We start from the raw sequence: 17,530 nt of genomic DNA, 5'->3' as shown, positions 1-17,530 counted from the left end.
CATGGCTGAGCTGTGGAAGCTGCTCTAAGCAAAAAGAGGGGCTCTCTTCACCCTCACAATCCCAAACAGTGCCGTTCAACATGCTATGACCTCTACAATTTGGACAACCTCCATGGGGCCAAACTCTACACGTTGTTGAGTCAACAGATAATTATTAGGGGTCTGTTCGACACCAAGCACCAGGTGACACTGAGGTTGGGGTAGGGAGACAGGCCTTCAGGGACTCACAGTCAAGTGGAACTTGCATTGAAATAATCTCAGGAGCTCAAATTGCTGGAATGTTTGCCATGTGCCACCCACCGTTCTAGTCGTTTACCTGCGTGAACGCATTAATCTCCATGACAAAAGGGAATGGCTTCTATTACTATCTCCAGTTTATGAAGGAGGAAATGGGAAGACAGACGCTGAGTACCTTTTCCTGGGAAATGAGCAGGGGAACCAGGATCCCAGCTGCCAAGAACCAAACCCAAAGGAAAAGCCTTTATTAGTGGTTTCTGTGTTTTCTCTCTCCTGACCCCTGGCCCCACAACATATTGCTGATATATTTTATCCCACCTTCAAGAAGAAGGGGTATATTTTTATCAAATGGAATCGTGGGGTAGGTTTCTGTTTTCCTGTAGGTTAGGTCTGCCAACAAATAAATGGCATTTATATTCCAGTTCATAAACATTTTCTATCACAGGATAGCAGATCCTGCGGCTTTTTCTTCCACTTTACTTCATTTGACGTCTGAAGTTGGTGTTTCATGGTATCTATAGGAAAGTGGGCAAAGCTTATCCAGCCATCCCTCAGGCTTTAGCTCCTGACCTACTATTGGCATCAGGATGATGGCAAGGAGGAGTGAAAAAACACAGGCAGGCAGGGGGAAACAGCTTCGGTCACCGTCGTGCCATTCCCGGTGTTACTGGCTGTGCCTCCGTATTCTCAGCCTAACGGCGGGGAACAGGCAGCACAATCCTACGATCCTCTTGCCACCGTCTTCAGGAATCACAGCAGTGAAAGGCGCATGCCGACACGCCCGCATTTTCATACTCACTAACATACATGTGACCTCACTGTCATAGCAGCCTCCCCCGGCAGCTGTGAGTGCGAAACGCACCTGTCATATCAGTCAACAGAGGATGCTGTGGTCACCATAATCATCAGCCACTACTGCCACCCTCGGGGGGGGACCGGACGGAACCGAGGATAGAGACAAGCAGGCTGCCACCCCCAGCGGTGTCCCCTGAGAGGACTCAGGACGGGGAAGAACAGGGTACTGGCCCTGGAGAGATGAGCTGCGCATCAAAGGAACGATTTCAGTGAGCCCAGACTCCTGCATCTTCCCATGCGTTGAGAAGCGCTAAATTCCTTAACTTGAGATGTCTGCTTTTCTTTAATTAACAATAATCTTTTGATGTTCCCACTACCTGGTCTTTGTTGCAAAAGCTCCTATATATCCTGGCTCCTCCCCTGCCTCTGCAGAGTGGTCCCTCAGAGAGATCTGAGAGGCTGTCTCTCGGGCTTGAAGTCCTTAGAAAAGTCCACCGAATAAAACATAACTCTTAACTTTTAGGCTGTGCATTTTTTTTAAGTCAACACAGGGAAAGGAGGTCTATTTTTTCCAGACTCACTTACTAGAATTTTGCAAGCTGAATCTGTCTGTCTATCTGTCTGTCTGTCTTTGTCCCATCACTTCATGGCTCTGAGGGAACCCAGGGATGGCAACCACCCTGAGGGGAACGGTTGTAAATGACAAACCACAGACCCTCTGCCAAAAGGACAGAAATGGATTAAGTTCAACCAAGCTGTTTCCACCGACCACATGGAGCCATGATCCCACAGCCCAGGAAAGAGTCAAAGGCTGAGGATGGATGAAGACAGGGCAGTGTCCCTTTCCCGCTTGGTGAGTCACGCAATATGGCAGGAGAGGCCCGGCCACCCACCTGTAAAATGCAGATGAAAGATAAACCCAGAGCGAGTGGAGGCCCTGCTGTGGTCTTACCCCTCCCAGCCCTCACCTGCCTGCTCCCACATTGGACTCAGGGCCCCGCACTGGCCACCTCAACCGCTCTCCTGATGGTAAGGCCAGCTGCAGGGCCGCAGGAGTGGGACACCCCAGGATCGGCCATGTCCCAGGGCCCCCAGGTTTTCCCCACCACAAGATGACGAGAGGAAACATTCTTCTTTGCCTCCACCGCTCCAGGAAATAATTTTTCATTTCTATGGCCCGTTACAGCTTTCACAGACTTTCACAACCACAAAAGACCTGTAACCCCTACAACATTTTGCAGAGGTGAGTGTTAAAACCTCCACTTTCCAGACAAGGAGACCAGGCTCAGAGATGTCCCGGAGGCCGCTTAGCGCAGAGATCATAGAGGTGGCCTGGAGGGATGGACCGGCTGCTTCCACGGGAAAGGAATGTCCATTGCTCCCCAGGACAGGAGGCAAATTTGCCTAAAGGTACACTCACATCACACCAGCCTCTGGGCCACTCAGGGCTGCTTTCTCCTAAGTGGCCAATGAAGCAGCCGGGAGCCTCTGCCTCCTGTTCCTGCCCCACACACACCTTCAATGTTCTCAGGACACTGGGACCTGGCCTCCCTTCCCTCTGTCCAGGCTGCCAGCCCCCACCTTGGGCTGGACGGGTGCCGAGGCAGCCCAGACTAGTAAAGCTCATGGCCAGAGCCCCCATGGCCCCCATGGCCGGCACTGTCCCTTAGAGGAAGTAAGATCAGTGGGAGACGTTCAGGATTAACATCCTCATTAAAGGCGTATCAGCTCCCCGACCTTCAGTCTGCTCCTGCAGCTAGCATATCAGGCTCGCTGCCTCGCTGTTCCCGGAGAAGAGATGCTCAAAGCGGGAGGGGGAGTGTGCTCTGGCCTCCTCCCCTTTCTGTTCCCCGTCCCTCTACTCTGGTCCAATTTGTATCTATGTGAACAAAGAGTGGTCTCATTAAAATAAATAAATAAATAAATAAAAGGTTTAGGAAAGAAACCTAAAATTGGAGGAGCCATCTGAACAAAACAGATGGGAACCTCATGGTGAGCAATGTTTTAAAGGATAACAAACTTTTATTATTCAGTCAACAAACACAAGCTTTAACTGCTATCAGTGTGCTAGGCTGGAGGAAATGTAAAGGTGAACAAGATGCTTCTCTTGCCCAGAAAGAGTCCTCCCCAGGGTCCCTTAACACCCGCCAGGAGACAGTTACTGCATCTCGGTCCTGAGCAGCCCCTGCTCCGTGCCTAACCCGGAGGGCTGGGGCCAGAAAGAATGCAGGAAAACACTCTGGAATCGTGTTGCAGCCTTTCTCATGCGTGTCCCTCAAACCCCTGGAAACTGCTCAAGAGGGCCTTCTCCTATGTCCTTATTTAATTTCTCTAAAATGATTATGATCCATGAGGCCCAAGAGCTGTAGCTGACTCGGGGCGTCACCTGGCCCGGCCATGGGCTGCCCACCCATCACCCAGCTGTTTCTCCTCAGCGCTTGACTCCCGTCGAGGGTTTCAGACGATGTTCTGAGTCGCCCTAAGATTCCATCGAGGCTCACCAACATCTCTGGTGGGGATGGGAGGAGGCCGAATGGTGGGCTTCTAACCTTCCGGACACCCACACCCCACTCTGCCCAGACAGGCCAGCCCCACTTATCTCTGTCCGTCATACTGGGTGAACTGTGGGTTGTACTGGAGAAGGGGGTTTCCCTGGTGAAAGAGAAACAACTTTGAGACCCAGCGAGGAGGTTATCTGAGGGGCTTTCCAGCCCCAGTTCTTTGTGACAAGTGATTATTTTCTGTGACTGAACATGAGTTTATGAATGCCCCGCGAGAGTCTCCCCAAACTTCCATTACCTCCTTCCTGGGGGAGTGGTTTAAGGAAAAGAGCAGAGCCCAGCCTCCCAGTCTCCCATCCCCAGATCACTGTTCACCCATCAACAAACGCTGAGGGAGGGGCTGCCGTGGGCCAAGCTACAGGGGCAGCTTCCCTTCGAGTCAGGTTTTGCAGAACCTGGAACTTAACGCCGTGGACTTTGGGTCAGACTGACCTGGGCTCCAGCCCTAGCTTGTTATCTGTGTAACCATGGGAGGTGGCCTACTCTTTCCAAATCTCAGTGTCCTTATCTGTAAAAATAACGTCGTAAAGATCAAATGAGAACATTGTTCAAAGTACACAGCGTAGCCGGCTTGAAAACACTTCACTCAGTAAGTGCTCAAAAAAGGTCAGTGATGATTACTTTTAGGTTAAATCACTCACTGTATCTCACCAGAACTAGCTCAGCTCCCTTTAAACTAGTCTCTCAGACTCCAGTATCACCCCTCCACTCCATCTGTTACCGAAGGATTTTGTTTCATCCTCTGATTTCTTATTCATGCTTCAAGATGCAATTCAAATGCCATCTCCCCTGTTAAGGCTTTCTTTTTTTTTTTTTTTAACATTTTTTATTGATTTATAATCATTTTACAATGTTGTGTCAAATTCCAGTGTTCAGCACAATTTTTCAGTTATTCATGGACATATACACACAAGGCTTTCTTAATTCTCAGAAACAAAAAGAAGCTTCCATACCCCCAGGGCACACTTCTGTTTTCCTGTTACAGCACTTAATGTATTGTATGCATTCATTTATTCAACAGATGTTTGTGACTACCAGATGCCAACACTGGTCTAGGCCCCGCGGACGCATCCAGGACGTACAGTCAGTTGCTTGTATGTGTGAGACTCTCTAATCCCCCAGCCTCATCCAGGGAATCCGGGGCTGCAGGATGACGCTCTTATAATCTGTCCGTGGCATCACTCCGGCCCCCCGCTCTCTGTTATCTGGATCTGCCACAAGGAACTAAGGCCAAAGGGGTGTGCAGAGAAGAGGAAAGAAAACATAGTTGTATTATAGACGTTAATCAAACGTTCAAACTTGAGAATTCAGTGCCCTGCTAGAGGTTTGCGGAGACCTGCGGAAACCCTAAGAGGATGTCAGGAATGCACACCTGGGCCCGCGGCCCTTCCAGACACTCGCTCAGGCTCCGGACAAGCCCCCGGGAGCAGCTGCAGCTCCAGACATTTCCAAGAGGATGTTAGCAAGGACTGGTGTTTCTGCTCAAGCACCCTCACCTTGGAGCATCTGGAGAAGGTGCCGTGGGAACTAGCGTTGGGGGGGGGGGGCGGGGAGTGCAACAGGAGAGGGGAAGGAGCAGAGACAGGCCCCCAGCCCTCTCCCCTCCCCGGGGAGGCATTTAAGGCAGAGCCAGGAAACAAATAAGAAGGGAAGGTGGTAAGTGGCTGAAATGTTAAAATCCCAGGATCACAGTGTCGGCGTGACACCGTCAGGAAGCGGTGGTTAAAGGCAGAGGAGTAGGTGCAGTGTCCATCTGTCCATCTGTCCATCCTTCCATCCGAATCACAGGGCTGGTGCGGCTCCCAGGTCAAAGGCCAGGTCTTTCAGAGGGCTGCAGTCAATGGGAAGGGTGTATGTGCACGTATGTGTGTGTGTATGTGTGTGTGTACATGTCTGTTTGTGTGTATGTGCATATGGCTGAGTGTATGCTTATGTGTGTGTTTGTGTGTGTGTTTGTGTATGTGTTTGTGTGTGTTTACGTGTGTATCTGTGTGTGTGCTGTGCACACCCACACATCCGTGCAGTCAGGGAGCATTGTTTCAGGTTTGCTGTGTCCAGCGTCCTTGTTTAGCTGAATAACACCTGACAGGAAGTCCGGAAGAGCCCAGAACAGGCAGATGCGTAGACAAAACACTGCCAAGGGTGTCCTGAAGCAGAGCAAACCCAGAACCCCCAGGGCAGCTCAGCTTGGCCCACAGAGAGATTTCTTAGAAAGGCAGCCATCAGTGTGACACGGCGGAGCTGCTGTGCTCGGGCAGAGTACTGGGCGGGGAGCTCAGTACCAACAGCTTCTACAGAGAAGCGTGGCTCAGCAGAAGACTCTGGCGGGGCTCTTTGGATCAAAGATTACATCCGTCCCTTCCACCCAGCATGGTGCCACGTGCTGAGGCCCTGCTCTATAGACGAGCTGGAAGGATGGATGGATGGATGGATGGGCTCAGAGACGATGTTTCAGGAAGAAACATGGGGACTGTGTAAGGAGGTGGAGAAGAGGAAGAGGAAGACCACTGAGCGTGCCGAAGTCAAAGAGATGGCCGGTCACCGCCACTCATTCATCTGCAGACCCCAGGAGAGCTACTGGGCTGTGAGACAGGCCTGTCTTGGGGGAGCAGAGCGACAATCGGTACCCAGGTGGTGGCGAACACAAAACAAGGGCAGAGCAGAGAAAGTGCTGGCAACGGGACCCGGGGAAGGACTAGCCCAGGACTGAACCCGAGCGTCAACAGGAAAGTCCCCCCACCTGTGAGGATGCTTTCATTCCAGACTCAGGCAGCAGGACACGGCGGCCCAAGGAGGCCAGCCTCCCAGCAGCCAGCGAGAAGCGAGGGCACCCCTGACCCCACCAGCCGCCTCTCCCTCCCCTCCCCTTGCCCGCCCGCCCTGTGGACTCGGAGAGCTGGGCACTGATCTGATCGTGGAAGGATTTTCCTTAATGTCTTTATACAGACGAGTTAATGTAAAGGCTCTCCAACATAAGCGTGATTTTCCTGTGCTTTCTCCCTGACCTTGGCATTTTCTTTCTCCATCCCGGGCTCGACGCTGTCCTGTGGCCAGGTCTGCCTCTCATTTGTCAATGTTTTTATTGAATTTTCAAATGCCAGTAGTACACATAAATCAATGGTTTTCTTCTCCCTGCTGGCATATCCCTGCCACATGTGGTCATTCATTTTTTTAATAAGTCCTCCTCTCCTTTCACCCATTTATAAAAATGCATCTCGTTCCCCCACCACCGTCCATCACGCAGGGAGCTGGGCTATTTGTTGCCTCTGAGTGCCTATTCATCAACGTTTTCAAAAGCAAAATCACTCTTCGCCTCCCGCTCTTATTGTGCCATCAATCTTGACCAGGGGATCGATAAACTTCGCTTTTGCAATTTTTCTCCCCCACCCTCCTGAGCGGACTCTCTCCAAAGTGCAGTCTTTTTATTTACATTTTTAACTGATCGTCAGCAGAGGGGGGACGGCGGTGTCAGGAAGCGAAGGGCTTTCATTTGCTCCCGAGGCAGCAATAACCATCCGTGCCTCGGTCATTTAACACGGTAACCCAGCGAAATTGATACTCAACTCTTCCCTGCCCGGGGTCCACCCGCGTAAATCATCACCTGAGGAAACAAAAGCCCTGCCTGAGCCACGTGTCTGGCCAGCAGGCAGGCAGGTAAGGAGATGGCCGGAGGGACTCACCCATCCAAGGCTCGCTGGGGAAGAGGCACACTGGGGTCCAGGAATTTTTTTTTTTTTTTTTGCATTGTTTTAGATGTTTTAAGGGAAAAGTTAAAGGAAAGAATCTAAAGGGTTGGGGAAAGGACAGAGTTTTAAATGGGCAGACGTATAAGACCAGGCTGGCCAAAGGGTCTCCACTGGCCGATTAGATCTTCTCCAGGCTTGTGGAGGCACCAAGTTCACAGGGCTCTTGCCTGCTCTATTCCCTCTTGCAGAGAAATGGAGCGATGCTTGAACCTCAAAGCTGCATGGAGGCCAGTGAGCTGCTTAGGAAGTCAGAGGGGACTTTTTATCCTGCCCTAAAAAGACTTCTTCAAGGCTTAATTAAAACACAGGTATAACTTAATCACTATGCTGTACACCAGAAACTAATACAACATTGTAAATCAACTATAGACTTCAATTAAAAAAATTTTTTTAAAAATGCAAAAAAAAAAAAAAAAAAACCCATCCACAGTTAAGATAAAGAGAATTAGGCAACTTAACATTGGGTGGGGATGAAACGGTATTGTCCATCTTGCTTTGGTTTTTCCATTACTATATAAATTATGGGTCTACCTCAGGGCTTCCCAGGTAGAGTGGCTGATTAACCCTGGAGGGGAACTTGCAAGGTGACCACAAGGGCCTGTAAAGTGTGAATCGTGCCCTCCCTCCACCACTTCTCGCTCTCAGCCTAATTAAGAACAGCCCAGGCTAAGGGAAGTTGGGGGAAAGAATTTCTACTGTTCACCCCTGCTCTGCTTCAGGTACTTTTCATACACTACCAAGCGGATGCTGAGAACAGCTTGCCAGGTACGTTCTGTGTCCATATTTCAAGGATGGTTCAATGGCTGTGTAGAGATTTGGCTACTTGCCCGAGCTGGAAAATTTACACACATAGCTCTTTGACTCTAAACCCAGGCTTTTGTAATACGCAATACTAATCCGAGAGTTCAAAGAGTCATCTGACTTGGATGGGGGGAACTCCGAGGGGGTTCTCTGAGAATCATGTGGTGCATCTGATCACAGGGTGATTGACAAAGAAGCTCAGGGTCCCAGTGGAAGGGAAGCAGTCCCAGGGGTCTGGTGTCTCGGATTCTGTAGGGCTGCTGGAGAGAGCAATGCACTGGATGACAGAGGCTGAACCCAAAGTGGAGACAGGGGTGACCATTCCTCTTGGGGAAGACCCTTCCCTCAGCTCTAAAACTAAGGAGTTGGACTCAAGATCCAAGATCTTTTTCAGATGGAAAATTTCTATAAGCCCTTTAGTGTTTTCACTGGAATTTTCAGTGCAGGACAGTAGCCTGGAAGATGCAGAGTGACCAAAGTGTGGCATCAGTAGAAATGAAGTCCTGACTGTCCTCAGCTCTGTGGGGACCCCAGGGGCACAGGCTCAAAGAGAGTTTGCAGTGGACACCTGGCAAATGTGCTGACTTCTCTCCATAATCTCCTCTGCTTTAAGAGGGAAGTAGTAATATTAGATGAAGACAGATTTGGGGGCTACAGATTTGAGGATTCAGAGTTTGGGATTTCATGGAGAAGTAAAAGTTTAACATAAAAATATGAAACAAAATCTTCTGCACCTAACAGAGTATGGTCAACATTTTGTTTGGCAAAATTCGAGCAATGAAATGTTATCTTTGACTGGCACCACTGTATCACAAAAAAAGACATTTTAACTCCCCAAAGTTTAAAAAGGATGTAACTCACTGTGGACAATCTCTAATCCACAGGCTTTGGAGCCACAGGGACAGCCTACCCACCTATCAGTCTAAAAAGGACATACCATCTCCAGGAGAGACAGCATGGTTCTAACCACATCGACGACCCGTCTATGAGCCCCGCCTACACATAGTGCACAGCTCAGGAACTGTGTAAAAGGGAAGAGCAAATCTGACTCCATATTAGATCTGCTTCTTTAACCTCTGTATTTAATTGCTTGTCAGTCACTAAAAGGATGCTGCCTATAAGCTTAAATTATATACAGTGGCCCATCTCTGGGAACCCTGCCTCCCATGTGATGAGCATTAAGCTAAAACACCTTTGTTTAGCTCACAGGAAACATCCTAACCAGACCTACCTGTGAATGAATGCAGAGAGGAAGAAATGAACACATCCCTTCCAGAGGCTGACCAGAACCAGGAAATGTTTGACTTTCCTCCCTCTCCTTTTAGTATAAGGAAGCCTGAATGCTAACTCAAGCAAGATGGTTCTTTGGGACACCAAGCCACCATCTTCTTGGTCTGCTGGCTTTCCAGATAAAGTTGCTATTCCTTGCCCCAACAACTCGTCTCTCAATTTACTGGCCTGTCGTGCAGTGAGCAGTATGAGCTTGGACTCAGTAACAATTAAGCATGTATGCATTGTCCTGAGTTACTTTTTTTTCTACAGTTATATACATAAATCTCTGTTTCTTCAATGAGACTATACCTTCCTTAAATACTGGGACTGTGTCTTACCTTGTTTTTTTTTTTTAAATCCACCAAGTAGAATGAATCTCATTATTTTGGTTGTGCCTCCCTGAGATGTGAGGGTGAGCTCATTTACATGGTTCAGCCGAGACAGATGGTGAGAGTAGGCTGGGGTGGAAGTGATATGTTCTCTGGGTGACGTCAGTCGAACCCCCGGGAGGCACAGGCAGCCGGACCCAGAGCACCGGGCATGGCCCCGGGCATTCCGCTCAGCCATCTCCCGGTCCCTCTGGAGCCCACAGCTGCCGCAGGTCTAGACACAGCTGGCGGGGAGCCGAGGGCCCTGGAGAAAACAGAGGATCTGAGCAGGGCCTCCTGGAAACACCACCGCCTGTCCCTTGCTCACCTCGTGAGAGTGACATAACAATAAACAAGGCTTTCAATCAATTAACATGGGCTCCAAAGTGGCTGAGCTTAGCGAGCAGAGCGGACGATGCTGGCTTAGCGGACGATGCTGGCTTGGCCGATGCGGGCTGTGCTAAGTTAAGGCCAGGAGAGGCCCGGCGCAAATGCACAACTTTGCCTGAAAGCGCTCCAAGCCGTCAATCTCAGGGCTGCTCCAGCCCTGGGCACCAGGCTTATGTAACTTCAACTGTTTTGCTAACTGGCCAGAAATAAACAATGAGTGACTGGTCATTTTTAAAAGCCAGCTCCCCTGCAAGGGGAGAAGAAAGGAGCCAAGGGACCAAGGGAGGAAGTGTCTGCCAGGGTAATAAATACAAACTGAAATCTCCAACATTTTGTGGTTTGACACTTAATTGATTAACTCATTTGAGGCAACAAGTTTTAGTGTTCCCACAGATTAGCATAGAAGGGGTAATTAGAGCGAAGGCTTCCATCTCTGAAGAGGGCCAGACCCGCAGGAAAGCCCACGTACTACCACCGACAGCTACAAAAGGGTTTTTTGGGCTACGTCCCTTTTCGGCTCTGCGTGCTGGGATTGCTCTGGAAAGGTCACTGGGTGTCTTATCAGCACAGACAAAATCCCTTGCCTGTAATGTATGTGTTTATTCTCAAATTAAATATATTAATGTATTATTTGTTCTTAAAATGTCACGGAATAGATAGTGAGCTTAGCTCTCCTGGCAGACCTTTGAAGCTGAAAGAGTAATGTAATAATAGTACATTAATCTGCAGGCCTTTCCGTCACCTCCCTGCGGAGGCCTCGGACTCTGATACCCGCTCCTCGACGCTGAGTCTGCTGCACACGAGCCTGAGCCAGTCTGTTCCTCTAACAATGGGAGGCTAGATGGAGGGGGCTCGGCTGAAGCTGGAAAGGCCTGGCCCCTCTATTATTTAGGTGGAATAATCCAACTATGGACTTGAAAACCGGCAATGGCCTACAGACCCCAGGGTGAAAAAGAATTTCAGGGAAATCGGAGAGGGAGCTTAAAAGCAAAGAAACTCAATTTTTCTGCCAAGCTCCTTGGGCCACATCTTCATAAGCACTGGTATCTCTGGGCCTGTCTGAATGGGCCTTGCGATCCTCGCCTAGGGGTCCGGGGGTCGCCCCAGGGGGAATAAATGCAACCACGGTCAATGCAAGTACACACAATGCCTTGGGGTGGGAGCGGGGAGGCTTTGAGGCAAGGATGCTGTGAGCTGCCCAGTGCCGGGAGCTGTGGGTGGGAGGGAGGACACCCAGAAGGCCTCTCAACCCCACCACGCCTGCATCTGCTCCAGCAAAATATAACAACGGCTGGTTAGGTATTATTATTATTGAAGGAATTTGACTTCCATCCCTGGTCCATTCTGCTCCTCTTGGTTCTGGTGTTTGTGGGCCCACATCTGTCAGATGCTGGACTGGGTTCTAGCTGTAACTCAGTCACTCCTGGAATCCTAGCTTGATCGCTCCCTTCGTGTAACTGCCTCCAGCCCTGACCTCGGACCCCCTGCCTGTGTTTCGTGCGTGATCCAGGCTGGATGCTAACCCACTCCTTTCCTCTGCTGGGTTAACTGTTGGCGTCTCTATAGTAGATATGAGAATTACAGACAGGGCTCGCTGGAAACTCTCTGAGGACAATGTGTTTATTAGGGGGTGGTCTCCGGAGACACGGAGGGGAAAACTGATCTGGAACGGAGCTTTGGATCTTGGATGGCCCTCGAGACTTGTCCCACACTGAGGCAGGGAGCCAGGCCTTTGTCTCTCCGCACGAGCCAACCGTTGGCCATCCCTGCAGAGAAGGCGTCACCCTGAGCGAGGCCATTCCCTGCTGCCCGGGGCCATGCTCTGTGACCACACAGCTGTGAACTGTCCCCACCAATGCTCCCAGCCCCGAGACATGGATGCATGGGTCCTGAAGAAGGGCTCTTCCTGGGGGAAGCTTCGCGGTATTCGCCATGGGTGGCAATCCTGCTGGGTCCCTCTGGACTCCAGTTTCACCCGTTCCTAAGAAGTGAACATACTTTCCAGTCTAACCAGCTGTTTCAGCCCTCTGCTGCCCTCTAGTGGCTATTGATCCAACTACCCTGACCAGAAAGGCCCGTGTGGGTCCACATTGACTAATGAGTCAGATCAGTTGGTGACACCAAGCTATCCTTACAAGAAAGTTGGCATTAACAAGATGCTAAAATGTCGCTAGCACTGAATAGAGCCTTCTCTCCCCTCGTTTTTTTTATTCTATCCTGTCTTCCACTAGGTCTTTACTTGCTTCAGTCTTGAAAGCTTCGGGTCTTTTAAGACGTTTCTGATTAAATTAAAATACCTTTGGGATTTTACGTTGGCAACATCACTCATGATTAAATAACTACAGTAGTATTTGTTGAGGGAAAGATCCTCCAGGGAATACAGTGTGAGCCACGAGAGCAGAAGGGATCGAATATAGACATTTGCCACTTCACTGTCACCAAGAGCTGCCCAAAGTCAATTGGAAGACAAGGCTCGCTTTGCAAACCACAGGGAATGAAGTTCCTCCAGGTGGAAAGGGCCCAAGGTTTGGAGTGACTGGCTCTGGCTTCAAGTCCCAACCTAGCCACTGACTGTGTGGTACTGATTGACTCATTCATCTAAGGATCAGTTTCTCCTTCTGTAACATGTGATGATACGTACCCTACAAGCTGCCTGCAAGACATTCAGTTAGGTCCCTGCATCAAAGCGCTTTGCAAATCACTGTGTCCTCCAGGAGCCAGCTACTAGCAGAGGCCCGTTTTAAAGCATTTTCTGATGAAGCCCACAGGGGGCCACACCTGCTGAGAACTATGGCTCACAACCTGTCACTCCAACTGTTCTCAAAGCCCGTAAGTTCCTCCAGCAAGGAAAATGATTTTTTTTTTTCTTACAGCCGTGACTAAAATACCTGAAGAAGAGTCAGGTATGAAGACAATGGAGGGGAAAGATACAAACTTTACCAAGAACTTTACTCTACACTTGTATATTCACAAAGTTACCTCCTGGTGGGGAGGCCAGAGGCAGGAAGAGGCCATCTGGGGAAGGTGGGGTGTCTTACCAGGCTCCCAGCAGGGCCCAGAAGGGTGTCTGTGGGAACGGGGACTGGCACTCCAAGTTGGAAAGGCCCAGGCTCCTCCCCGGCTTGTGCTTCCCAAATGAAAGTGATTTACTTTGATTGTATTACGAACGCGGAAGGGATTTCCACAACAGAACTGAATCATCAGGCTGATGAAACATACTGAGAAAATGTTTTCAATCGATATGGGATTCAAGGCGGGTGAAGGCAGCCGGGAAGTGAGGTCCTGGGGACTGGGTGTCTGGAATAGAGTCGTTGTTCAGAGATCACAAGAGTGAACTGAAGTCACAGTGGCATTGCACCTCTCCAGCAGAGACACGAGGACAGGGGAATGTCTTAGGTGCAACAGGTAGTAGAGAGATGAAGGAAAGACTAAATGCGAATATTCGCCAACACCCAGGTCCACTCTACTGCCATGATGGTTCATAGAATTCCCAAATATGAGCAGTCCTGGGGGAGGAGCAGACACTGGAAACGATATTATTCATCGAGAGACAAGAATCCACTTTCACTGAATTCCCACGCATCGTGGAGTCAGGCTCTGGGGTTTGCCTTCCAAGCTGTCTCCAAGATTTTAATTTTCTTTTTCAACCAATGGGCAGTCACATGGGCACACATCAACTATTTTAAGATGCTCTTTTAATAGATGATTTCCTTTCTGAGGCAGACAGCGAGGGGACCATATTGGAATGGCAGTGCCTTCCCCTCTACAGCAGTGACCAGATCTGTTTCTAAAAGGTCTGGAGAGTGTTTGCCATGTCCCCCCCACCTCCCCTCCACAGCTCAGGGTAGGGGACTCCAGGAGGCCGAATCAAATCCCAGAATGGGTGGGCCAACCAGAGAGCAGAGCTGATTAAAAACAGAGCGACCAGGGCAGCATCAGAGGGGAAAAGATGATAACGTTGTCTTTTTCCCTTTAGCGGGCCCTTCTGAACCTGGATTCTGCATAGAATAGAGACTCCAGAGTAATCTAAACCGAGGGCTCTCATCCAAGTCCCCTCGCCAGGCCGTCCAAGCCTGAAAAAGAACCTTCCAGACACAACCAAGATGGCAGGCCTGCAGTGAGCCGGGTGCAAGTCTGCGTGATGGCAGAGGGCAGGGCGGGAGAGATGGCCTTCCCCCCTCACCCTTGTTCGTGGGCCCATAAAGGTCAGAGAGAAAACAGGCTGAAATCCTTTCCTCCTGTTCCTGTAATGGTATTAGCAACGACTCTTTCTTACTCAATCGCACTCCCAAAGGATTTTCAATAAACTTTTTATGTGCCATAACTGTTACATTAAATAAAGCTGAAAGTATTGAGTAAACCAACTGTAAATCACTTTAGATGCCTTGGAATTACATTAAGTGTGAGAATTATGGATCTTTTGCTGTTTGCAGAAACAGAGAAACGACAGAGCCAGGGATTTTTGTGCTGCCAGCCTTTGGAAGATTTTTTTAAAATTATTTCTTAATGCTCTGCGACAACCATCTCTGGTCCATGACTTCTTCGGGGGTCGTGGGGGAGAAGGAGGGAGGAGCCACTGGGGTGAAAGGGAGAAGCTTCCTGGCCAGGAGCAACTCAGGGCAGCCCCGAGTCTCCTCTGCCTCTCAGCCTTCGTCATTACAGGCTTTAACTTTCCTCCCTTAAAAAAAAAAAAAAAAAAAAAAAAGATGCTTTGAGGTTGCTACCCATCTAATTAGAGGAAGATGGTCGTGGTCCGGAGTTCCGGGGCGTGCGCGCGTGTCCGTGGTCGCGTTCTTTCCCGGACTCCCAGGATCTTTTCCATCCAGGTCTCACCAGCTGTTACTCTGTGAAGTTAAAACCTCTGCTTTGACGGCATTCTGGTTCAGCCGTCTTCCCAAGGCCCCTGCAGGGTCAGAGCTATGTTTTGCAGGGGATTGTCAGACCGCGGAAAGTGGAGGAAGTTTGGAGAGCTTGTGGATCAAAAACGGAAACCTCTCAGACTGATGTTCCCCAGCTCCCTCTTTGATGTCACAGCAGGTTTGGTTTTGCTCGAGGAGGAGGAGGGGGGAATGGGAATGTGAAGGCCGCTCTCCAGCCGGCCCGAGTGGCTTCTCTCAGTGACCCCTTCCAGCCACAAAATTATGATCGGGGGCTGGTGACATCAAGGAGGGAGAAATGCTGCCAGGACAGAGAGAGGCGGCTTCCTTTCGGGAAGGGCAGAGGCTGAAAGAAGCCATCCTACCTCCGGGCGGCCAGAAATGCGTGTGGCTGATGAATAATTCGGAGACATTCCTAGAAAGTTTGGAGGAGGGAGGATGTGGAGAAGAGAAGTCTGAATGATATTGCCAAATCCAACCATGAGACGCATTAGAAGTCAGACAACTGCCAAATGTGAACCTGTCATGTCACCTACCAGAGGCGGAGGCAGGACAAGAAGGAGAGGGCAGCCAGGGACCGCCCTGGGAGGAGGTCACACCTGAGCTGAGAACCCAGCAGTGAGCAGATGAAGTAGCTAACAACCCCATTCAGTACAGAGGCTTACGTCTCCCTTTCTAGAAAATCCTGCCAAATATTTGTTTCTGTTCTGGTGGTCCACACTGTCACCTCTTATATGATTGACACACAGAACACTGGAATATTAGTTGAAATGAATTTTCCAATAATTATGAGAAACAGAACCTACTCTTCCCAGGGGAGGCACCTCTCTGAGCGTCTGCCCGGGTTGGTGACGTGCGCATCCCAAGGCTCAGCCCTCCCTGAGAAGCAGGACAAGAGCGCCCTGCCCTGCCCCGCCACCCGGGAGCCTGGGCCCAGCACGGCACTGGGCAGAGCCAGGTTCTGATGAGGAAATCATTAGCGGGAAAAAGCTCCCAACAGGAGCCGCTTCTGTTGTGCTGATCATGTAAATCGTCTGAATTTCACGTGTCACAGGCCTATCCTACGATACACAAGATAATGCCCATATTTTGTAGCGCAAAAGCGCATTAACCTCTGGGTGCTCTTAGCCGGGTTCCCACAAAGAATGTCTGGTGGAAACTGCAGGACGCATGGTAATTGCTTGCCACATGGGTAAGGATCTCGAGCTGTGAGAAGAGCGGGAGAAAATGCTGAGGGCAAATCACCTGGGTTTTTTTATGCTTGCCCTCAAAAATAATTAGCACAGCCTATGAAACCAGACTGAGGGTTTTGTGGGCATTTTTCCCCCCAGAAGGAAACCATAATCTACCTAGCGTTTTCCCTAATAAGGAGATTTGGGTGGGTGGGTGTGTGTTTTCTTGACAGTCACAGACAAATGAAAATGCGGATGTTAAAATAAATACCACGTCCAAAGCAATAAGGAGGCCCGGGTGTAAGCTACGCAGGGATAGCTAGACCCACCCACCCCGTCCAAAGCCCCTCCCCTCGCCCCACGCAGGCTCCAGGCTGAGGATGCCTCCCTCCAGCCCAACGCTGTTGGCCAGACGACCTTGCTTAACCTCGTGTTGACTTGGAAGCACTGCTTCCGGGGACCTCGGGTTCCCACTGATCAGAGTGGGGTCACCAGACCTCCTGTAGGAAGCTTGGCGGCGGGGGAGTCCCACAGGGAGCCATCCCTTCACACCCCAGTCTCCTTGGGCCGGCCAAGGCCAGGAGCAACCTGAGAGGTCAGCACGTGGCCCAGTTCTTTGGGGGAGTAGCCACTGGAGAGTTTGGAAATATCTCCTGAAAGCCGTGTCTCCAAATACAGCCACACTGAGGGGGTCAGAGCTTCAGCGTGTGAACTTGGGGAGGTGGACACAGTTCAGGCTACAGCAGGGCTCAGTGTTACTATTAGTAGCCCTAGTTCTCACATTAGGCAAAGTTCAGAGCGCTTAACTGACCCATGGGACATCAGCCAGCCAGGAGGTGGTCAAGCAGGGCCTGGCAGTCAGGACCTCTGGCTCTGCACCCAGCTCAGCTCGCTGCACCGCAGGGCTTTGTTCTAGCTCCAGAAGCACACGGTCCTGAGCAGCCTCAAATGATAAGGGTTTTCCCACCCTCTCCAACCAGTTCATGCAAAGCAGCCCCGGGGCTCTTCCGTTGCAGTCCCCAGAGCAGCAAGGGGATAATGGCATCGCAGCTCCTCTGTCTGGAGCCTGTCCCCTCCTCACCTGCTCCCTGTGGACAACCTGAGCTCTGGAGCTGGCCTTTAGGGCTTCAGGCCTCGTCTGCATTATCCGCAGAGAGCATTTCTTAATGGTCCAGCTGATAATTTATTTAGTTTTGCTAAGTGTTCCTTTCCAGGGAAGGAGAGAAGGGGAGGGGCGAAAAGGAAGATGGGTCGCTGTGTTTGCAAAGCTGACTCATAAATGTTCAGGTACATTCCTTTTTCTGTTGGCTA

The 17,530-nt window shown here is 50.3% G+C and overlaps 2 long non-coding RNA genes across 8 annotated transcripts in view; one reads left to right on the top strand and one right to left on the bottom strand.

Annotated features, from left to right (window-relative positions):
- LOC116660102 overlaps positions 1–17,530 on the bottom strand; it is a 338,126-nt gene that overhangs the window by 133,364 nt on the left and 187,232 nt on the right. Inside the window, exon 4 of one of the 7 annotated variants that reach the window (XR_004315485.1) lies at positions 4,497–4,817. The exons of the other annotated variants lie outside the window; for them this stretch is intronic. This is a non-coding gene — a long non-coding RNA (uncharacterized LOC116660102). Of the gene's footprint in view, positions 1–4,496; positions 4,818–17,530 lie in introns of those variants that run through there. 7 annotated transcript variants of the gene reach the window in all.
- Positions 7,053–9,802, top strand: LOC116660105. The gene is made up of 3 exons (XR_004315490.1): positions 7,053–7,247; positions 7,528–7,647; positions 9,025–9,802. It is a non-coding gene; the product is annotated as an uncharacterized LOC116660105 (long non-coding RNA).

The sequence above is a fragment of the Camelus ferus genome, chromosome 26 (assembly GCF_009834535.1).
Source record: "Camelus ferus isolate YT-003-E chromosome 26, BCGSAC_Cfer_1.0, whole genome shotgun sequence".
In the NCBI taxonomy this organism is placed as follows: domain Eukaryota; kingdom Metazoa; phylum Chordata; class Mammalia; order Artiodactyla; family Camelidae; genus Camelus; species Camelus ferus.
Note: the sequence above shows the minus strand (reverse complement) of the source record. Positions and strands in the feature narration are given on the sequence as shown.